Raw genomic sequence first — 16,935 nt, 5'->3', positions numbered from 1 at the left:
TATTGGGAGGGGTGCCTTTTTAAAGACCTTCTTTTAAAAAAGATACACAGACAAATTAAGCAATCTATGCTTTAGAGGGATCTTCCCTGACCGGGAATCGAACCCGGGCCGCGGCGGTGAAAGCGCCAAATCCTAGCCACTAGACCACCAGGGAGTAGATGCTCTAGTGTGCCTGCCTTGCTCACCCCCTTATTGTGACTAAGCTAACTCCAATATAAAAATTAACGGTAAAGTCCGAGTGGGAGAAAGTTAGGTGTCACACAGTGTGTTTGTTATAAGCAATTACTTTTAACCTCCTGCAAAAGCCTTTTAACTCTGCAATCACCTCTTGCTGGACAGCTGGTGCTACAGCAGCAAGCATAAAAAGGTAGTTGAAGAAAGTAAATCCTTGGGTCTCACCAGGGTGGCTGAGTGGTTAAGGCGTTGGTCCAATGGACGTTTGTCCGCATGGGTTCGAGCCCCATTCCTGGTATGGGTTTTCAGCAGGTTTGTAGGAACGTGCAGATGCTTTTGAAAAGCATTTTCCTCCGCCCTCCTCGGCCTCCCACTGCCCCTCCCCAACGGTCCCCATTCAAGCCTCAGGTGTGGAGTCTGCTGCTACCCTTCTACCAGCATGGATGCTTCCCAGAGCAATGAAGTGCCATCTACACAGAGCCCCTGCCTAGAGAAATACACCTCCTATGTCTTTTTCCACTATAGGGAGTAGGAGAAACTGATTGCTTCCTGGGCAACATGGGTCTGCCGCTAGAATTTGCAGATTTCTCCCCTTTTTTTGATTTACGCCTACAGGCTCTCCCTTCCCAGTGGAGCAGGATCTGCTGATGCAGGCCCGGCTGGCTCAAACGTGCAAAGGGTTCTCCACAGGCCTCTGGGAAAGAAATTGAGCAGAGTTTCCTGCCCCGCCTCCTCTCGCCTTCCGAACGGGCAATGCCCTGACGGGTCCCCCACAACCTATCCTGCCCATGCCCACACCCCTGTATATGAGGGTGACCCATGTCCCTCACCCTCCATGCTCGAATGGAAGGCCTGTGTGTCCTGAGGGGAGCACCAGACAGGCATCTCTCAGGCCAGGCAGACACCTGCAGTACCTGTTAAGCTCCAAAGCCTGTACATTCCCAAGATGCAACAGGTCACTATGCAAATCAGGCAGCCCTTGCCACACCCTCCCCGCCTCTGGCCTCTGCCGCTTTCCGTACGTGCAGCTCAGCTTTTTCTTACCCAGAGGCAGACTTCCGTTTTAGCAAACAGGTGGGTTGCAGTGGGTCCAGGACGCCATTTGGAGACAAAGCCTGCGGCCCAGTCAAAGGAGGACTACCTGCCACAGGCCATGGGGTCAGAAGCCTACAAAAGGAAGCGCGCCTCGGAATACAGGATCTCACTTGCTCAAGAGCCTTGCCTCCCACCATGGGAAGCAGCTCTAAAGGAACCTTGCGAAAATCATATTTTGAGCGATACTGCGTCATGCTAGGCAAATTGTGAGTCAGAAAAGCAACTTCATTTTGAGACGCCCTGACCTACGGGAAGGAAAAGCTTTCAAGGTCAGAAGAGGGACTTTTCCCTGACCGGGAATCGAACCCGTGCCGCGGCGGTGAGATCGCCGAATCCTAACCACTAGACCACCAGGGAGCCCAGAGCCGTGCAGCAAAAGTTCATACACTGCTCTCCGAGTGACAAAGCTCATGGGGGCTGAAAACATATTTTATTCTACAGCAAATATGAATCGGAACTTAATCCTCATGATGCCACCAGACTGCCTGTCACTTCCAGGCACAGGCCATCCTCTCCCCCTTGCTACTGAACCGATGAATTCCTGCACAATCAGGATCCCCGGGAAAACACAAGAGGGACACCTAGTGGCTGCTGATGGCGCACAGACAGCTGGTACACCTTCTCTCACCTATCTCGTTATTCAGCTTGCTGGAAGAATACATTGCGCTTAAGCGATTCAAGAGTGCAAAGGAGAAGAGTGCTCCAAAGTAGATGTATGCATCACAGCAGGGTTTTCCAGCAATTTACCTTTCTGTTGAGCTGGTACTGCACTTCACGCCAACATAGAGCACCTGACTGGGTGGGGGACTGCGTGCGCACAAAGGTGGCTTAGGTCAATGGGGGCAAAGCAACCTGGGGCACAGGAGAACAAGCCCCATTCCTTCGCTTTCATCTATTGGGAGGGGTGCCTTTTTAAAGACCTTCTTTTAAAAAAGATACACAGACAAATTAAGCAATCTATGCTTTAGAGGGATCTTCCCTGACCGGGAATCGAACCCGGGCCGCGGCGGTGAAAGCGCCGAATCCTAGCCACTAGACCACCAGAGAGTAGATGCTCTAGTGTGCCTGCCTTGCTCACCCCCTTATTGTGACTAAGCTAACTCCAATATAAAAATTAACGGTAAAGTCCGAGTGGGAGAAAGTTAGGTGTCACACAGTGTGTTTGTTATAAGCAATTACTTTTAACCTCCTGCAAAAGCCTTTTAACTCTGCAATCACCTCTTGCTGGACAGCTGGTGCTACAGCAGCAAGCATAAAAAGGTAGTTGAAGAAAGTAAATCCTTGGGTCTCACCAGGGTGGCCGAGTGGTTAAGGCGTTGGACTTAAGATCCAATGGACGTTTGTCCGCATGGGTTCGAGCCCCATTCCTGGTATGGGTTTTCAGCAGGTTTGTAGGAACGTGCAGATGCTTTTGAAAAGCATTTTCCTCCGCCCTCCTCGGCCTCCCACTGCCCCTCCCCAACGGTCCCCATTCAAGCCTCAGGTGTGGAGTCTGCTGCTACTCTTCTACCAGCATGGATGCTTCCCAGAGCAATGAAGTGCCATCTACACAGAGCCCCTGCCTAGAGAAATACACCTCCTATGTCTTTTTCCACTATAGGGAGCAGGAGAAACTGATTGCTTCCTGGGCAACATGTGTCTGCCGCTAGAATTTGCAGATTTCTCCCCTTTTTTTGATTTACGCCTACAGGCTCCCCCTTCCCAGTGGAGCAGGATCTGCTGATGCAGGCCCGGCTGGCTCAAACGTGCAAAGGGTTCTCCACAGGCCTCTGGGAAAGAAATTGAGCAGAGTTTCCTGCCCCGCCTCCTCTCGCCTTCCGAACGGGCAATGCCCTGACGGGTCCCCCACAACCTATCCTGCCCATGCCCACACCCCTGTATATGAGGGTGACCCATGTCCCTCACCCTCCATGCTCGAATGGAAGGCCTGTGTGTCCTGAGGGGAGCACCAGACAGGCATCTCTCAGGCCAGGCAGACACCTGCAGTACCTGTTAAGCTCCAAAGCCTGTACATTCCCAAGATGCAACAGGTCACTATGCAAATCAGGCAGCCCTTGCCACACCCTCCCCGCCTCTGGCCTCTGCCGCTTTCCGTACGTGCAGCTCAGCTTTTTCTTACCCAGAGGCAGACTTCCGTTTTAGCAAACAGGTGGGTTGCAGTGGGTCCAGGACGCCATTTGGAGACAAAGCCTGCGGCCCAGTCAAAGGAGGACTACCTGCCACAGGCCATGGGGTCAGAAGCCTACAAAAGGAAGCGCGCCTCGGAATACAGGATCTCACTTGCTCAAGAGCCTTGCCTCCCACCATGGGAAGCAGCTCTAAAGGAACCTTGCGAAAATCATATTTTGAGCGATACTGCGTCATGCTAGGCAAATTGTGAGTCAGAAAAGCAACTTCATTTTGAGAAGCCCTGACCTACGGGAAGGAAAAGCTTTCAAGGTCAGAAGAGGGACTTTTCCCTGACCGGGAATCGAACCCGGGCCGCGGCGGTGAGAGCGCCGAATCCTAACCACTAGACCACCAGGGAGCCCAGAGCCGTGCAGCAAAAGTTCATACACTGCTCTCCGAGTGACAAAGCTCATGGGGGCTGAAAACATATTTTATTCTACAGCAAATATGAATCGGAACTTAATCCTCATGATGCCACCAGACTGCCTGTCACTTCCAGGCACAGGCCATCCTCTCCCCCTTGCTACTGAACCGATGAATTCCTGCACAATCAGGATCCCCGGGAAAACACAAGAGGGACACCTAGTGGCTGCTGATGGCGCACAGACAGCTGGTACACCTTCTCTCACCTATCTCGTTATTCAGCTTGCTGGAAGAATACATTGCGCTTAAGCGATTCAAGAGTGCAAAGGAAAAGAGTGCTCCAAAGTAGATGTATGCATCACAGCAGGGTTTTCCAGCAATTTACCTTTCTGTTGAGCTGGTACTGCACTTCACGCCAACATAGAGCACCTGACTGGGTGGGGGACTGCGTGCGCACAAAGGTGGCTTAGGTCAATGGGGGTAAAGCAACCTGGGGCACAGGAGAACAAGCCCCATTCCTCCGCTTTCATCTATTGGGAGGGGTGCCTTTTTAAAGACCTTCTTTTAAAAAAGATACACAGACAAATTAAGCAATCTATGCTTTAGAGGGATCTTCCCTGACCGGGAATTGAACCCGGGCCGCGGCGGTGAAAGCGCCGAATCCTAGCCACTAGACCACCAGGGAGTAGATGCTCTAGTGTGCCTGCCTTGCTCACCCCCTTATTGTGACTAAGCTAACTCCAATATAAAAATTAACGGTAAGGTCCGAGTGGGAGAAAGTTAGGTGTCACACAGTGTGTTTGTTATAAGCAATTACTTTTAACCTCCTGCAAAAGCCTTTTAACTCTGCAATCACCTCTTGCTGGACAGCTGGTGCTACAGCAGCAAGCATAAAAAGGGAGTTGAAGAAAGTAAATTCTTGGGTCTCACCAGGGTGGCCGAGTGGTTAAGGCGTTGGACTTAAGATCCAATGGACGTTTGTCCGCATGGGTTCGAGCCCCATTCCTGGTATGGGTTTTCAGCAGGTTTGTAGGAACGTGCAGATGCTTTTGAAAAGCATTTTCCTCCGCCCTCCTCGGCCTCCCACTGCCCCTCCCCAACGGTCCCCATTCAAGCCTCAGGTGTGGAGTCTGCTGCTACTCTTCTACCAGCATGGATGCTTCCCAGAGCAATGAAGTGCCATCTACACAGAGCCCCTGCCTAGAGAAATACACCTCCTATGTCTTTTTCCACTATAGGGAGTAGGAGAAACTGATTGCTTCCTGGGCAACATGGGTCTGCCGCTAGAATTTGCAGATTTCTCCCCTTTTTTTGATTTACGCCTACAGGCTCTCCCTTCCCAGTGGAGCAGGATCTGCTGATGCAGGCCCGGCTGGCTCAAACGTGCAAAGGGTTCTCCACAGGCCTCTGGGAAAGAAATTGAGCAGAGTTTCCTGCCCCGCCTCCTCTCGCCTTCCGAACGGGCAATGCCCTGACGGGTCCCCCACAACCTATCCTGCCCATGCCCACACCCCTGTATATGAGGGTGACCCATGTCCCTCACCCTCCATGCTCGAATGGAAGGCCTGTGTGTCCTGAGGGGAGCACCAGACAGGCATCTCTCAGGCCAGGCAGACACCTGCAGTACCTGTTAAGCTCCAAAGCCTGTACATTCCCAAGATGCAACAGGTCACTATGCAAATCAGGCAGCCCTTGCCACACCCTCCCCGCCTCTGGCCTCTGCCGCTTTCCGTACGTGCAGCTCAGCTTTTTCTTACCCAGAGGCAGACTTCCGTTTTAGCAAACAGGTGGGTTGCAGTGGGTCCAGGACGCCATTTGGAGACAAAGCCTGCGGCCCAGTCAAAGGAGGACTACCTGCCACAGGCCATGGGGTCAGAAGCCTACAAAAGGAAGCGCGCCTCGGAATACAGGATCTCACTTGCTCAAGAGCCTTGCCTCCCACCATGGGAAGCAGCTCTAAAGGAACCTTGCGAAAATCATATTTTGAGCGATACTGCGTCATGCTAGGCAAATTGTGAGTCAGAAAAGCAACTTCATTTTGAGACGCCCTGACCTACGGGAAGGAAAAGCTTTCAAGGTCAGAAGAGGGACTTTTCCCTGACCGGGAATCGAACCCGGGCCGCGGCGGTGAGAGCGCCGAATCCTAACCACTAGACCACCAGGGAGCCCAGAGCCGTGCAGCAAAAGTTCATACACTGCTCTCCGAGTGACAAAGCTCATGGGGGCTGAAAACATATTTTATTCTACAGCAAATATGAATCAGAACTTAATCCTCATGATGCCACCAGACTGCCTGTCACTTCCAGGCACAGGCCATCCTCTCCCCCTTGCTACTGAACCGATGAATTCCTGCACAATCAGGATTCCCGGGAAAACACAAGAGGGACACCTAGTGGCTGCTGATGGCGCACAGACAGCTGGTAAACCTTCTCTCACCTATCTCGTTATTCAGCTTGCTGGAAGAATACATTGCGCTTAAGCGATTCAAGAGTGCAAAGGAGAAGAGTGCTCCAAAGTAGATGTATGCATCACAGCAGGGTTTTCCAGCAATTTACCTTTCTGTTGAGCTGGTACTGCACTTCACGCCAACATAGAGCACCTGACTGGGTGGGGGACTGCGTGCGCACAAAGGTGGCTTAGGTCAATGGGGGCAAAGCAACCTGGGGCACAGGAGAACAAGCCCCATTCCTTCGCTTTCATCTATTGGGAGGGGTGCCTTTTTAAAGACCTTCTTTTAAAAAAGATACACAGACAAATTAAGCAATCTATGCTTTAGAGGGATCTTCCCTGACCGGGAATCGAACCCGGGCCGCGGCGGTGAAAGCGCCGAATCCTAGCCACTAGACCACCAGGGAGTAGATGCTCTAGTGTGCCTGCCTTGCTCACCCCCTTATTGTGACCTAGCTAACTCCAATATAAAAATTAACGGTAAAGTCCGAGTGGGAGAAAGTTAGGTGTCACACAGTGTGTTTGTTATAAGCAATTACTTTTAACCTCCTGCAAAAGCCTTTTAACTCTGCAATCACCTCTTGCTGGACAGCTGGTGCTACAGCAGCAAGCATAAAAAGGTAGTTGAAGAAAGTAAACCCTTGGGTCTCACCAGGGTGGCCGAGTGGTTAAGGCGTTGGACTTAAGATCCAATGGACGTTTGTCCGCATGGGTTCGAGCCCCATTCCTGGTATGGGTTTTCAGCAGGTTTGTAGGAACGTGCAGATGCTTTTGAAAAGCATTTTCCTCCGCCCTCCTCGGCCTCCCACTGCCCCTCCCCAACGGTCCCCATTCAAGCCTCAGGTGTGGAGTCTGCTGCTACTCTTCTACCAGCATGGATGCTTCCCAGAGCAATGAAGTGCCATCTACACAGAGCCCCTGCCTAGAGAAATACACCTCCTATGTCTTTTTCCACTATAGGGAGCAGGAGAAACTGATTGCTTCCTGGGCAACATGGGTCTGCCGCTAGAATTTGCAGATTTCTCCCCTTTTTTTGATTTACGCCTACAGGCTCCCCCTTCCCAGTGGAGCAGGGTCTGCTGATGCAGGCCCGGCTGGCTCAAACGTGCAAAGGGTTCTCCACAGGCCTCTGGGAAAGAAATTGAGCAGAGTTTCCTGCCCCGCCTCCTCTTGCCTTCCGAACGGGCAATGCCCTGACGGGTCCCCCACAACCTATCCTGCCCATGCCCACACCCCTGTATATGAGGGTGACCCATGTCCCTCACCCTCCATGCTCGAATGGAAGGCCTGTGTGTCCTGAGGGGAGCACCAGACAGGCATCTCTCAGGCCAGGCAGACACCTGCAGTACCTGTTAAGCTCAAAAGCCTGTACATTCCCAAGATGCAACAGGTCACTATGCAAATCAGGCAGCCCTTGCCACACCCTCCCCGCCTCTGGCCTCTGCCGCTTTCCGTACGTGCAGCTCAGCTTTTTCTTACCCAGAGGCAGACTTCCGTTTTAGCAAACAGGTGGGTTGCAGTGGGTCCAGGACGCCATTTGGAGACAAAGCCTGCGGCCCAGTCAAAGGAGGACTACCTGCCACAGGCCATGGGGTCAGAAGCCTACAAAAGGAAGCGCGCCTCGGAATACAGGATCTCACTTGCTCAAGAGCCTTGCCTCCCACCGTGGGAAGCAGCTCTAAAGGAACCTTGCGAAAATCATATTTTGAGCGATACTGCGTCATGCTAGGCAAATTGTGAGTCAGAAAAGCAACTTCATTTTGAGAAGCCCTGACCTACGGGAAGGAAAAGCTTTCAAGGTCAGAAGAGGGACTTTTCCCTGACTGGGAATCGAACCCAGGCCGCGGCGGTGAGAGCGCCGAATCCTAACCACTAGACCACCAGGGAGCCCAGAGCTGTGCAGCAAAAGTTCATACACTGCTCTCCGAGTGACAAAGCTCATGGGGGCTGAAAACATATTTTATTCTACAGCAAATATGAATCGGAACTTAATCCTCATGATGCCACCAGACTGCCTGTCACTTCCAGGCACAGGCCATCCTCTCCCCCTTGCTACTGAACCGATGAATTCCTGCACAATCAGGATCCCCGGGAAAACACAAGAGGGACACCTAGTGGCTGCTGATGGCGCACAGACAGCTGGTACACCTTCTCTCACCTATCTCGTTATTCAGCTTGCTGGAAGAATACATTGCGCTTAAGCGATTCAAGAGTGCAAAGGAGAAGAGTGCTCCAAAGTAGATGTATGCATCACAGTAGGGTTTTCCAGCAATTTACCTTTCTGTTGAGCTGGTACTGCACTTCACGCCAACATAGAGCACCTGACTGGGTGGGGGACTGCGTGCGCACAAAGGTGGCTTAGGTCAATGGGGGCAAAGCAACCTGGGGCACAGGAGAACAAGCCCCATTCCTCCGCTTTCATCTATTGGGAGGGGTGCCTTTTTAAAGACCTTCTTTTAAAAAAGATACACAGACAAATGAAGCAATCTATGCTTTAGAGGGATCTTCCCTGACCGGGAATCGAACCCGGGCTGCGGCGGTGAAAGCGCTGAATCCTAGCCACTAGACCACCAGGGAGTAGATGCTCTGGTGTGCCTGCCTTGCTCACCCCCTTATTGTGACTAAGCTAACTCCAATATAAAAATTAACGGTAAAGTCCGAGTGGGAGAAAGTTAGGTGTCACACAGTGTGTTTGTTATAAGCAATTACTTTTAACCTCCTGCAAAAGCCTTTTAACTCTGCAATCACCTCTTGCTGGACAGCTGGTGCTACAGCAGCAAGCATAAAAAGGTAGTTGAAGAAAGTAAATCCTTGGGTCTCACCAGGGTGGCTGAGTGGTTAAGGCGTTGGTCCAATGGACGTTTGTCCGCATGGGTTCGAGCCCCATTCCTGGTATGGGTTTTCAGCAGGTTTGTAGGAACGTGCAGATGCTTTTGAAAAGCATTTTCCTCCGCCCTCCTCGGCCTCCCACTGCCCCTCCCCAACGGTCCCCATTCAAGCCTCAGGTGTGGAGTCTGCTGCTACTCTTCTACCAGCATGGATGCTTCCCAGAGCAATGAAGTGCCATCTACACAGAGCCCCTGCCTAGAGAAATACACCTCCTATGTCTTTTTCCACTATAGGGAGTAGGAGAAACTGATTGCTTCCTGGGCAACATGGGTCTGCCGCTAGAATTTGCAGATTTCTCCCCTTTTTTTGATTTACGCCTACAGGCTCTCCCTTCCCAGTGGAGCAGGATCTGCTGATGCAGGCCCGGCTGGCTCAAACGTGCAAAGGGTTCTCCACAGGCCTCTGGGAAAGAAATTGAGCAGAGTTTCCTGCCCCGCCTCCTCTCGCCTTCCGAACGGGCAATGCCCTGACGGGTCCCCCACAACCTATCCTGCCCATGCCCACACCCCTGTATATGAGGGTGACCCATGTCCCTCACCCTCCATGCTCGAATGGAAGGCCTGTGTGTCCTGAGGGGAGCACCAGACAGGCATCTCTCAGGCCAGGCAGACACCTGCAGTACCTGTTAAGCTCCAAAGCCTGTACATTCCCAAGATGCAACAGGTCACTATGCAAATCAGGCAGCCCTTGCCACACCCTCCCCGCCTCTGGCCTCTGCCGCTTTCCGTACGTGCAGCTCAGCTTTTTCTTACCCAGAGGCAGACTTCCGTTTTAGCAAACAGGTGGGTTGCAGTGGGTCCAGGACGCCATTTGGAGACAAAGCCTGCGGCCCAGTCAAAGGAGGACTACCTGCCACAGGCCATGGGGTCAGAAGCCTACAAAAGGAAGCGCGCCTCGGAATACAGGATCTCACTTGCTCAAGAGCCTTGCCTTCCACCATGGGAAGCAGCTCTAAAGGAACCTTGCGAAAATCATATTTTGAGCGATACTGCGTCATGCTAGGCAAATTGTGAGTCAGAAAAGCAACTTCATTTTGAGACGCCCTGACCTACGGGAAGGAAAATCTTTCAAGGTCAGAAGAGGGACTTTTCCCTGACCGGGAATCGAACCCGGGCCGCGGCGGTGAGAGCGCCGAATCCTAACCACTAGACCACCAGGGAGCCCAGAGCCGTGCAGCAAAAGTTCATACACTGCTCTCCGAGTGACAAAGCTCATGGGGGCTGAAAACATATTTTATTCTACAGCAAATATGAATCGGAACTTAATCCTCATGATGCCACCAGACTGCCTGTCACTTCCAGGCACAGGCCATCCTCTCCCCCTTGCTACTGAACCGATGAATTCCTGCACAATCAGGATCCCCGGGAAAACACAAGAGGGATACCTAGTGGCTGCTGATGGCGCACAGACAGCTGGTACACCTTCTCTCACCTATCTCGTTATTCAGCTTGCTGGAAGAATACATTGCGCTTAAGCGATTCAAGAGTGCAAAGGAGAAGAGTGCTCCAAAGTAGATGTATGCATCACAGCAGGGTTTTCCAGCAATTTACCTTTCTGTTGAGCTGGTACTGCACTTCACGCCAACATAGAGCACCTGACTGGGTGGGGGACTGCGTGCGCACAAAGGTGGCTTAGGTCAATGGGGGCAAAGCAACCTGGGGCACAGGAGAACAAGCCCCATTCCTTCGCTTTCATCTATTGGGAGGGGTGCCTTTTTAAAGACCTTCTTTTAAAAAAGATACACAGACAAATTAAGCAATCTATGCTTTAGAAGGATCTTCCCTGACCGGGAATCGAACTCGGGCCGCAGCGGTGAAAGCGCCGAATTCTAGCCACTAGACCACCAGGGAGTAGATGCTCTAGTGTGCCTGCCTTGCTCACCCCCTTATTGTGACTAAGCTAACTCCAATATAAAAATTAACGGTAAAGTCCGAGTGGGAGAAAGTTAGGTGTCACACAGTGTGTTTGTTATAAGCAATTACTTTTAACCTCCTGCAAAAGCCTTTTAACTCTGCAATCACCTCTTGCTGGACAGCTGGTGCTACAGCAGCAAGCATAAAAAGGTAGTTGAAGAAAGTAAATCCTTGGGTCTCACCAGGGTGGCTGAGTAGTTAAGGCGTTGGACTTAAGATCCAATGGATGTTTGTCCGCATGGGTTCGAGCCCCATTCCTGGTATGGGTTTTCAGCAGGTTTGTAGGAACGTGCAGATGCTTTTGAAAAGCATTTTCCTCCGCCCTCCTCGGCCTCCCACTGCCCCTCCCCAACGGTCCCCATTCAAGCCTCAGGTGTGGAGTCTGCTGCTACTCTTCTACCAGCATGGATGCTTCCCAGAGCAATGAAGTGCCATCTACACAGAGCCCCTGCCTAGAGAAATACACCTCCTATGTCTTTTTCCACTATAGGGAGCAGGAGAAAGTGATTGCTTCCTGGGCAACATGGGTCTGCCGCTAGAATTTGCAGATTTCTCCCCTTTTTTTGATTTACGCCTACAGGCTCCCCCTTCCCAGTGGAGCAGGATCTGCTGATGCAGGCCCGGCTGGCTCAAACGTGCAAAGGGTTCTCCACAGGCCTCTGGGAAAGAAATTGAGCAGAGTTTCCTGCCCCGCCTCCTCTCGCCTTCCGAACGGGCAATGCCCTGACGGGTCCCCCACAACCTATCCTGCCCATGCCCACACCCCTGTATATGAGGGTGACCCATGTCCCTCACCCTCCATGCTCGAATGGAAGGCCTGTGTGTCCTGAGGGGAGCACCAGACAGGCATCTCTCAGGCCAGGCAGACACCTGCAGTACCTGTTAAGCTCCAAAGCCTGTACATTCCCAAGATGCAACAGGTCACTATGCAAATCAGGCAGCCCTTGCCACACCCTCCCCGCCTCTGGCCTCTGCCGCTTTCCGTACGTGCAGCTCAGCTTTTTCTTACCCAGAGGCAGACTTCCGTTTTAGCAAACAGGTGGGTTGCAGTGGGTCCAGGACGCCATTTGGAGACAAAGCCTGCAGCCCAGCCAAAGGAGGACTACCTGCCACAGGCCATGGGGTCAGAAGCCTACAAAAGGAAGCGCGCCTCGGAATACAGGATCTCACTTGCTCAAGAGCCTTGCCTCCCACCATGGGAAGCAGCTCTAAAGGAACCTTGCGAAAATCATATTTTGAGCGATACTGCGTCATGCTAGGCAAATTGTGAGTCAGAAAAGCAACTTCATTTTGAGAAGCCCTGACCTACGGGAAGGAAAAGCTTTCAAGGTCAGAAGAGGGACTTTTCCCTGACCGGGAATCGAACCCGGGCTGCGGCAGTGAAAGCGCCGAATCCTAGCCACTAGACCACCAGGGAGTAGATGCTCTAGTGTGCCTGCCTTGCTCACCCCCTTATTGTGACTAAGCTAACTCCAATATAAAAATTAACGGTAAGGTCCGAGTGGGAGAAAGTTAGGTGTCACACAGTGTGTTTGTTATAAGCAATTACTTTTAACCTCCTGCAAAAGCCTTTTAACTCTGCAATCACCTCTTGCTGGACAGCTGGTGCTACAGCAGCAAGCATAAAAAGGGAGTTGAAGAAAGTAAATCCTTGGGTCTCACCAGGGTGGCCGAGTGGTTAAGGCGTTGGACTTAAGATCCAATGGACGTTTGTCCGCATGGGTTCGAGCCCCATTCCTGGTATGGGTTTTCAGCAGGTTTGTAGGAACGTGCAGATGCTTTTGAAAAGCATTTTCCTCCGCCCTCCTCGGCCTCCCACTGCCCCTCCCCAACGGTCCCCATTCAAGCCTCAGGTGTGGAGTCTGCTGCTACTCTTCTACCAGCATGGATGCTTCCCAGAGCAATGAAGTGCCATCTACACAGAGCCCCTGCCTAGAGAAATACACCTCCTATGTCTTTTTCCACTATAGGGAGCAGGAGAAACTGATTGCTTCCTGGGCAACATGGGTCTGCCGCTAGAATTTGCAGATTTCTCCCCTTTTTTTGATTTACGCCTACAGGCTCTCCCTTCCCAGTGGAGCAGGATCTGCTGATGCAGGCCCGGCTGGCTCAAACGTGCAAAGGGTTCTCCACAGGCCTCTGGGAAAGAAATTGAGCAGAGTTTCCTGCCCCGCCTCCTCTCGCCTTCCGGAGTGCTTCCAAACGGGCAATGCCCTGACGGGTCCCCCACAACCTATCCTGCCCATGCCCACACCCCTGTATATGAGGGTGACCCATGTCCCTCACCCTCCATGCTCGAATGGAAGGCCTGTGTGTCCTGAGGGGAGCACCAGACAGGCATCTCTCAGGCCAGGCAGACACCTGCAGTACCTGTTAAGCTCCAAAGCCTGTACATTCCCAAGATGCAACAGGTCACTATGCAAATCAGGCAGCCCTTGCCACACCCTCCCCGCCTCTGGCCTCTGCCGCTTTCCGTACGTGCAGCTCAGCTTTTTCTTACCCAGAGGCAGACTTCCGTTTTAGCAAACAGGTGGGTTGCAGTGGGTCCAGGACGCCATTTGGAGACAAAGCCTGCGGCCCAGTCAAAGGAGGACTACCTGCCACAGGCCATGGGGTCAGAAGCCTACAAAAGGAAGCGCGCCTCGGAATACAGGATCTCACTTGCTCAAGAGCCTTGCCTCCCACCATGGGAAGCAGCTCTAAAGGAACCTTGCGAAAATCATATTTTGAGCGATACTGCGTCATGCTAGGCAAATTGTGAGTCAGAAAAGCAACTTCATTTTGAGACGCCCTGACCTACGGGAAGGAAAAGCTTTCAAGGTCAGAAGAGGGACTTTTCCCTGACCGGGAATCGAACCCAGGCCGCGGCGGTGAGAGCGCCGAATCCTAACCACTAGACCACCAGGGAGCCCAGAGCCGTGCAGCAAAAGTTCATACACTGCTCTCCGAGTGACAAAGCTCATGGGGGCTGAAAACATATTTTATTCTACAGCAAATATGAATCGGAACTTAATCCTCATGATGCCACCAGACTGCCTGTCACTTCCAGGCACAGGCCATCCTCTCCCCCTTGCTACTGAACCGATGAATTCCTGCACAATCAGGATCCCCGGGAAAACACAAGAGGGACACCTAGTGGCTGCTGATGGCGCACAGACAGCTGGTACACCTTCTCTCACCTATCTCGTTATTCAGCTTGCTGGAAGAATACATTGCGCTTAAGCGATTCAAGAGTGCAAAGGAGAAGAGTGCTCCAAAGTAGATGTATGCATCACAGCAGGGTTTTCCAGCAATTTACCTTTCTGTTGAGCTGGTACTGCACTTCACGCCAACATAGAGCACCTGACTGGGTGGGGGACTGCGTGCGCACAAAGGTGGCTTAGGTCAATGGGGGCAAAGCAACCTGGGGCACAGGAGAACAAGCCCCATTCCTTCGCTTTCATCTATTGGGAGGGGTGCCTTTTTAAAGACCTTCTTTTAAAAAAAAAAACACAGACAAATTAAGCAATCTATGCTTTAGAGGGATCTTCCCTGACCGGGAATCGAACCCGGGCCGCGGCGGTGAAAGCGCCGAATTCTAGCCACTAGACCACCAGGGAGTAGATGCTCTAGTGTGCCTGCCTTGCTCACCCCCTTATTGTGACTAAGCTAACTCCAATATAAAAATTAACGGTAAAGTCCGAGTGGGAGAAAGTTAGGTGTCACACAGTGTGTTTGTTATAAGCAATTACTTTTAACCTCCTGCAAAAGCCTTTTAACTCTGCAATCACCTCTTGCTGGACAGCTGGTGCTACAGCAGCAAGCATAAAAAGGTAGTTGAAGAAAGTAAATCCTTGGGTCTCACCAGGGTGGCTGAGTAGTTAAGGCGTTGGACTTAAGATCCAATGGATGTTTGTCCGCATGGGTTCGAGCCCCATTCCTGGTATGGGTTTTCAGCAGGTTTGTAGGAACGTGCAGATGCTTTTGAAAAGCATTTTCCTCCGCCCTCCTCGGCCTCCCACTGCCCCTCCCCAACGGTCCCCATTCAAGCCTCAGGTGTGGAGTCTGCTGCTACTCTTCTACCAGCATGGATGCTTCCCAGAGCAATGAAGTGCCATCTACACAGAGCCCCTGCCTAGAGAAATACACCTCCTATGTCTTTTTCCACTATAGGGAGCAGGAGAAAGTGATTGCTTCCTGGGCAACATGGGTCTGCCGCTAGAATTTGCAGATTTCTCCCCTTTTTTTGATTTACGCCTACAGGCTCCCCCTTCCCAGTGGAGCAGGATCTGCTGATGCAGGCCCGGCTGGCTCAAACGTGCAAAGGGTTCTCCACAGGCCTCTGGGAAAGAAATTGAGCAGAGTTTCCTGCCCCGCCTCCTCTCGCCTTCCGAACGGGCAATGCCCTGACGGGTCCCCCACAACCTATCCTGCCCATGCCCACACCCCTGTATATGAGGGTGACCCATGTCCCTCACCCTCCATGCTCGAATGGAAGGCCTGTGTGTCCTGAGGGGAGCACCAGACAGGCATCTCTCAGGCCAGGCAGACACCTGCAGTACCTGTTAAGCTCCAAAGCCTGTACATTCCCAAGATGCAACAGGTCACTATGCAAATCAGGCAGCCCTTGCCACACCCTCCCCGCCTCTGGCCTCTGCCGCTTTCCGTACGTGCAGCTCAGCTTTTTCTTACCCAGAGGCAGACTTCCGTTTTAGCAAACAGGTGGGTTGCAGTGGGTCCAGGACGCCATTTGGAGACAAAGCCTGCAGCCCAGCCAAAGGAGGACTACCTGCCACAGGCCATGGGGTCAGAAGCCTACAAAAGGAAGCGCGCCTCGGAATACAGGATCTCACTTGCTCAAGAGCCTTGCCTCCCACCATGGGAAGCAGCTCTAAAGGAACCTTGCGAAAATCATATTTTGAGCGATACTGCGTCATGCTAGGCAAATTGTGAGTCAGAAAAGCAACTTCATTTTGAGAAGCCCTGACCTACGGGAAGGAAAAGCTTTCAAGGTCAGAAGAGGGACTTTTCCCTGACCGGGAATCGAACCCGGGCTGCGGCAGTGAAAGCGCCGAATCCTAGCCACTAGACCACCAGGGAGTAGATGCTCTAGTGTGCCTGCCTTGCTCACCCCCTTATTGTGACTAAGCTAACTCCAATATAAAAATTAACGGTAAGGTCCGAGTGGGAGAAAGTTAGGTGTCACACAGTGTGTTTGTTATAAGCAATTACTTTTAACCTCCTGCAAAAGCCTTTTAACTCTGCAATCACCTCTTGCTGGACAGCTGGTGCTACAGCAGCAAGCATAAAAAGGGAGTTGAAGAAAGTAAATCCTTGGGTCTCACCAGGGTGGCCGAGTGGTTAAGGCGTTGGACTTAAGATCCAATGGACGTTTGTCCGCATGGGTTCGAGCCCCATTCCTGGTATGGGTTTTCAGCAGGTTTGTAGGAACGTGCAGATGCTTTTGAAAAGCATTTTCCTCCGCCCTCCTCGGCCTCCCACTGCCCCTCCCCAACGGTCCCCATTCAAGCCTCAGGTGTGGAGTCTGCTGCTACTCTTCTACCAGCATGGATGCTTCCCAGAGCAATGAAGTGCCATCTACACAGAGCCCCTGCCTAGAGAAATACACCTCCTATGTCTTTTTCCACTATAGGGAGCAGGAGAAACTGATTGCTTCCTGGGCAACATGGGTCTGCCGCTAGAATTTGCAGATTTCTCCCCTTTTTTTGATTTACGCCTACAGGCTCTCCCTTCCCAGTGGAGCAGGATCTGCTGATGCAGGCCCGGCTGGCTCAAACGTGCAAAGGGTTCTCCACAGGCCTCTGGGAAAGAAATTGAGCAGAGTTTCCTGCCCCGCCTCCTCTCGCCTTCCGGAGTGCTTCCAAACGGGCAATGCCCTGACGGG

General features: G+C 52.1%; 21 non-coding genes across 21 annotated transcripts; 7 read left to right on the top strand and 14 right to left on the bottom strand.

Annotated features, from left to right (window-relative positions):
- Positions 1-82: 82 nt before the first annotated feature.
- On the bottom strand, positions 83-154 carry TRNAE-UUC (transfer RNA glutamic acid (anticodon UUC)). Its single transcript has one exon. It is a non-coding gene; the product is annotated as a tRNA-Glu (tRNA).
- A 1,400-nt stretch (positions 155-1,554) lies between these two features.
- Positions 1,555-1,626, bottom strand: TRNAE-CUC (transfer RNA glutamic acid (anticodon CUC)). Its single transcript has one exon. It is a non-coding gene; the product is annotated as a tRNA-Glu (tRNA).
- A 618-nt stretch (positions 1,627-2,244) lies between these two features.
- TRNAE-UUC (transfer RNA glutamic acid (anticodon UUC)) lies at positions 2,245-2,316 on the bottom strand. Its single transcript has one exon. It is a non-coding gene; the product is annotated as a tRNA-Glu (tRNA).
- A 243-nt stretch (positions 2,317-2,559) lies between these two features.
- Positions 2,560-2,642, top strand: TRNAL-UAA (transfer RNA leucine (anticodon UAA)). The gene has a single exon. It is a non-coding gene; the product is annotated as a tRNA-Leu (tRNA).
- A 1,082-nt stretch (positions 2,643-3,724) lies between these two features.
- TRNAE-CUC (transfer RNA glutamic acid (anticodon CUC)) lies at positions 3,725-3,796 on the bottom strand. Its single transcript has one exon. It is a non-coding gene; the product is annotated as a tRNA-Glu (tRNA).
- Positions 3,797-4,414: 618 nt separating this feature from the next.
- On the bottom strand, positions 4,415-4,486 carry TRNAE-UUC (transfer RNA glutamic acid (anticodon UUC)). Its single transcript has one exon. It is a non-coding gene; the product is annotated as a tRNA-Glu (tRNA).
- Positions 4,487-4,729: 243 nt separating this feature from the next.
- On the top strand, positions 4,730-4,812 carry TRNAL-UAA (transfer RNA leucine (anticodon UAA)). The gene has a single exon. It is a non-coding gene; the product is annotated as a tRNA-Leu (tRNA).
- A 1,082-nt stretch (positions 4,813-5,894) lies between these two features.
- TRNAE-CUC (transfer RNA glutamic acid (anticodon CUC)) lies at positions 5,895-5,966 on the bottom strand. Its single transcript has one exon. It is a non-coding gene; the product is annotated as a tRNA-Glu (tRNA).
- A 618-nt stretch (positions 5,967-6,584) lies between these two features.
- Positions 6,585-6,656, bottom strand: TRNAE-UUC (transfer RNA glutamic acid (anticodon UUC)). The gene has a single exon. It is a non-coding gene; the product is annotated as a tRNA-Glu (tRNA).
- A 243-nt stretch (positions 6,657-6,899) lies between these two features.
- TRNAL-UAA (transfer RNA leucine (anticodon UAA)) lies at positions 6,900-6,982 on the top strand. Its single transcript has one exon. It is a non-coding gene; the product is annotated as a tRNA-Leu (tRNA).
- Positions 6,983-8,064: 1,082 nt separating this feature from the next.
- On the bottom strand, positions 8,065-8,136 carry TRNAE-CUC (transfer RNA glutamic acid (anticodon CUC)). The gene has a single exon. It is a non-coding gene; the product is annotated as a tRNA-Glu (tRNA).
- A 618-nt stretch (positions 8,137-8,754) lies between these two features.
- TRNAE-UUC (transfer RNA glutamic acid (anticodon UUC)) lies at positions 8,755-8,826 on the bottom strand. Its single transcript has one exon. It is a non-coding gene; the product is annotated as a tRNA-Glu (tRNA).
- A 1,400-nt stretch (positions 8,827-10,226) lies between these two features.
- Positions 10,227-10,298, bottom strand: TRNAE-CUC (transfer RNA glutamic acid (anticodon CUC)). Its single transcript has one exon. It is a non-coding gene; the product is annotated as a tRNA-Glu (tRNA).
- Positions 10,299-11,231: 933 nt separating this feature from the next.
- Positions 11,232-11,314, top strand: TRNAL-UAA (transfer RNA leucine (anticodon UAA)). The gene has a single exon. It is a non-coding gene; the product is annotated as a tRNA-Leu (tRNA).
- A 1,082-nt stretch (positions 11,315-12,396) lies between these two features.
- TRNAE-UUC (transfer RNA glutamic acid (anticodon UUC)) lies at positions 12,397-12,468 on the bottom strand. Its single transcript has one exon. It is a non-coding gene; the product is annotated as a tRNA-Glu (tRNA).
- Positions 12,469-12,711: 243 nt separating this feature from the next.
- Positions 12,712-12,794, top strand: TRNAL-UAA (transfer RNA leucine (anticodon UAA)). Its single transcript has one exon. It is a non-coding gene; the product is annotated as a tRNA-Leu (tRNA).
- A 1,093-nt stretch (positions 12,795-13,887) lies between these two features.
- TRNAE-CUC (transfer RNA glutamic acid (anticodon CUC)) lies at positions 13,888-13,959 on the bottom strand. The gene has a single exon. It is a non-coding gene; the product is annotated as a tRNA-Glu (tRNA).
- A 619-nt stretch (positions 13,960-14,578) lies between these two features.
- On the bottom strand, positions 14,579-14,650 carry TRNAE-UUC (transfer RNA glutamic acid (anticodon UUC)). Its single transcript has one exon. It is a non-coding gene; the product is annotated as a tRNA-Glu (tRNA).
- A 243-nt stretch (positions 14,651-14,893) lies between these two features.
- Positions 14,894-14,976, top strand: TRNAL-UAA (transfer RNA leucine (anticodon UAA)). The gene has a single exon. It is a non-coding gene; the product is annotated as a tRNA-Leu (tRNA).
- A 1,082-nt stretch (positions 14,977-16,058) lies between these two features.
- On the bottom strand, positions 16,059-16,130 carry TRNAE-UUC (transfer RNA glutamic acid (anticodon UUC)). Its single transcript has one exon. It is a non-coding gene; the product is annotated as a tRNA-Glu (tRNA).
- Positions 16,131-16,373: 243 nt separating this feature from the next.
- TRNAL-UAA (transfer RNA leucine (anticodon UAA)) lies at positions 16,374-16,456 on the top strand. Its single transcript has one exon. It is a non-coding gene; the product is annotated as a tRNA-Leu (tRNA).
- The last annotated feature ends 479 nt before the right edge of the window (positions 16,457-16,935 follow it).

This window comes from Lissotriton vulgaris, chromosome 4_1 (genome assembly GCF_964263255.1).
Source record: "Lissotriton vulgaris chromosome 4_1, aLisVul1.2, whole genome shotgun sequence".
NCBI lineage: Eukaryota > Metazoa > Chordata > Amphibia > Caudata > Salamandridae > Lissotriton > Lissotriton vulgaris.
Note: the sequence above shows the minus strand (reverse complement) of the source record. Positions and strands in the feature narration are given on the sequence as shown.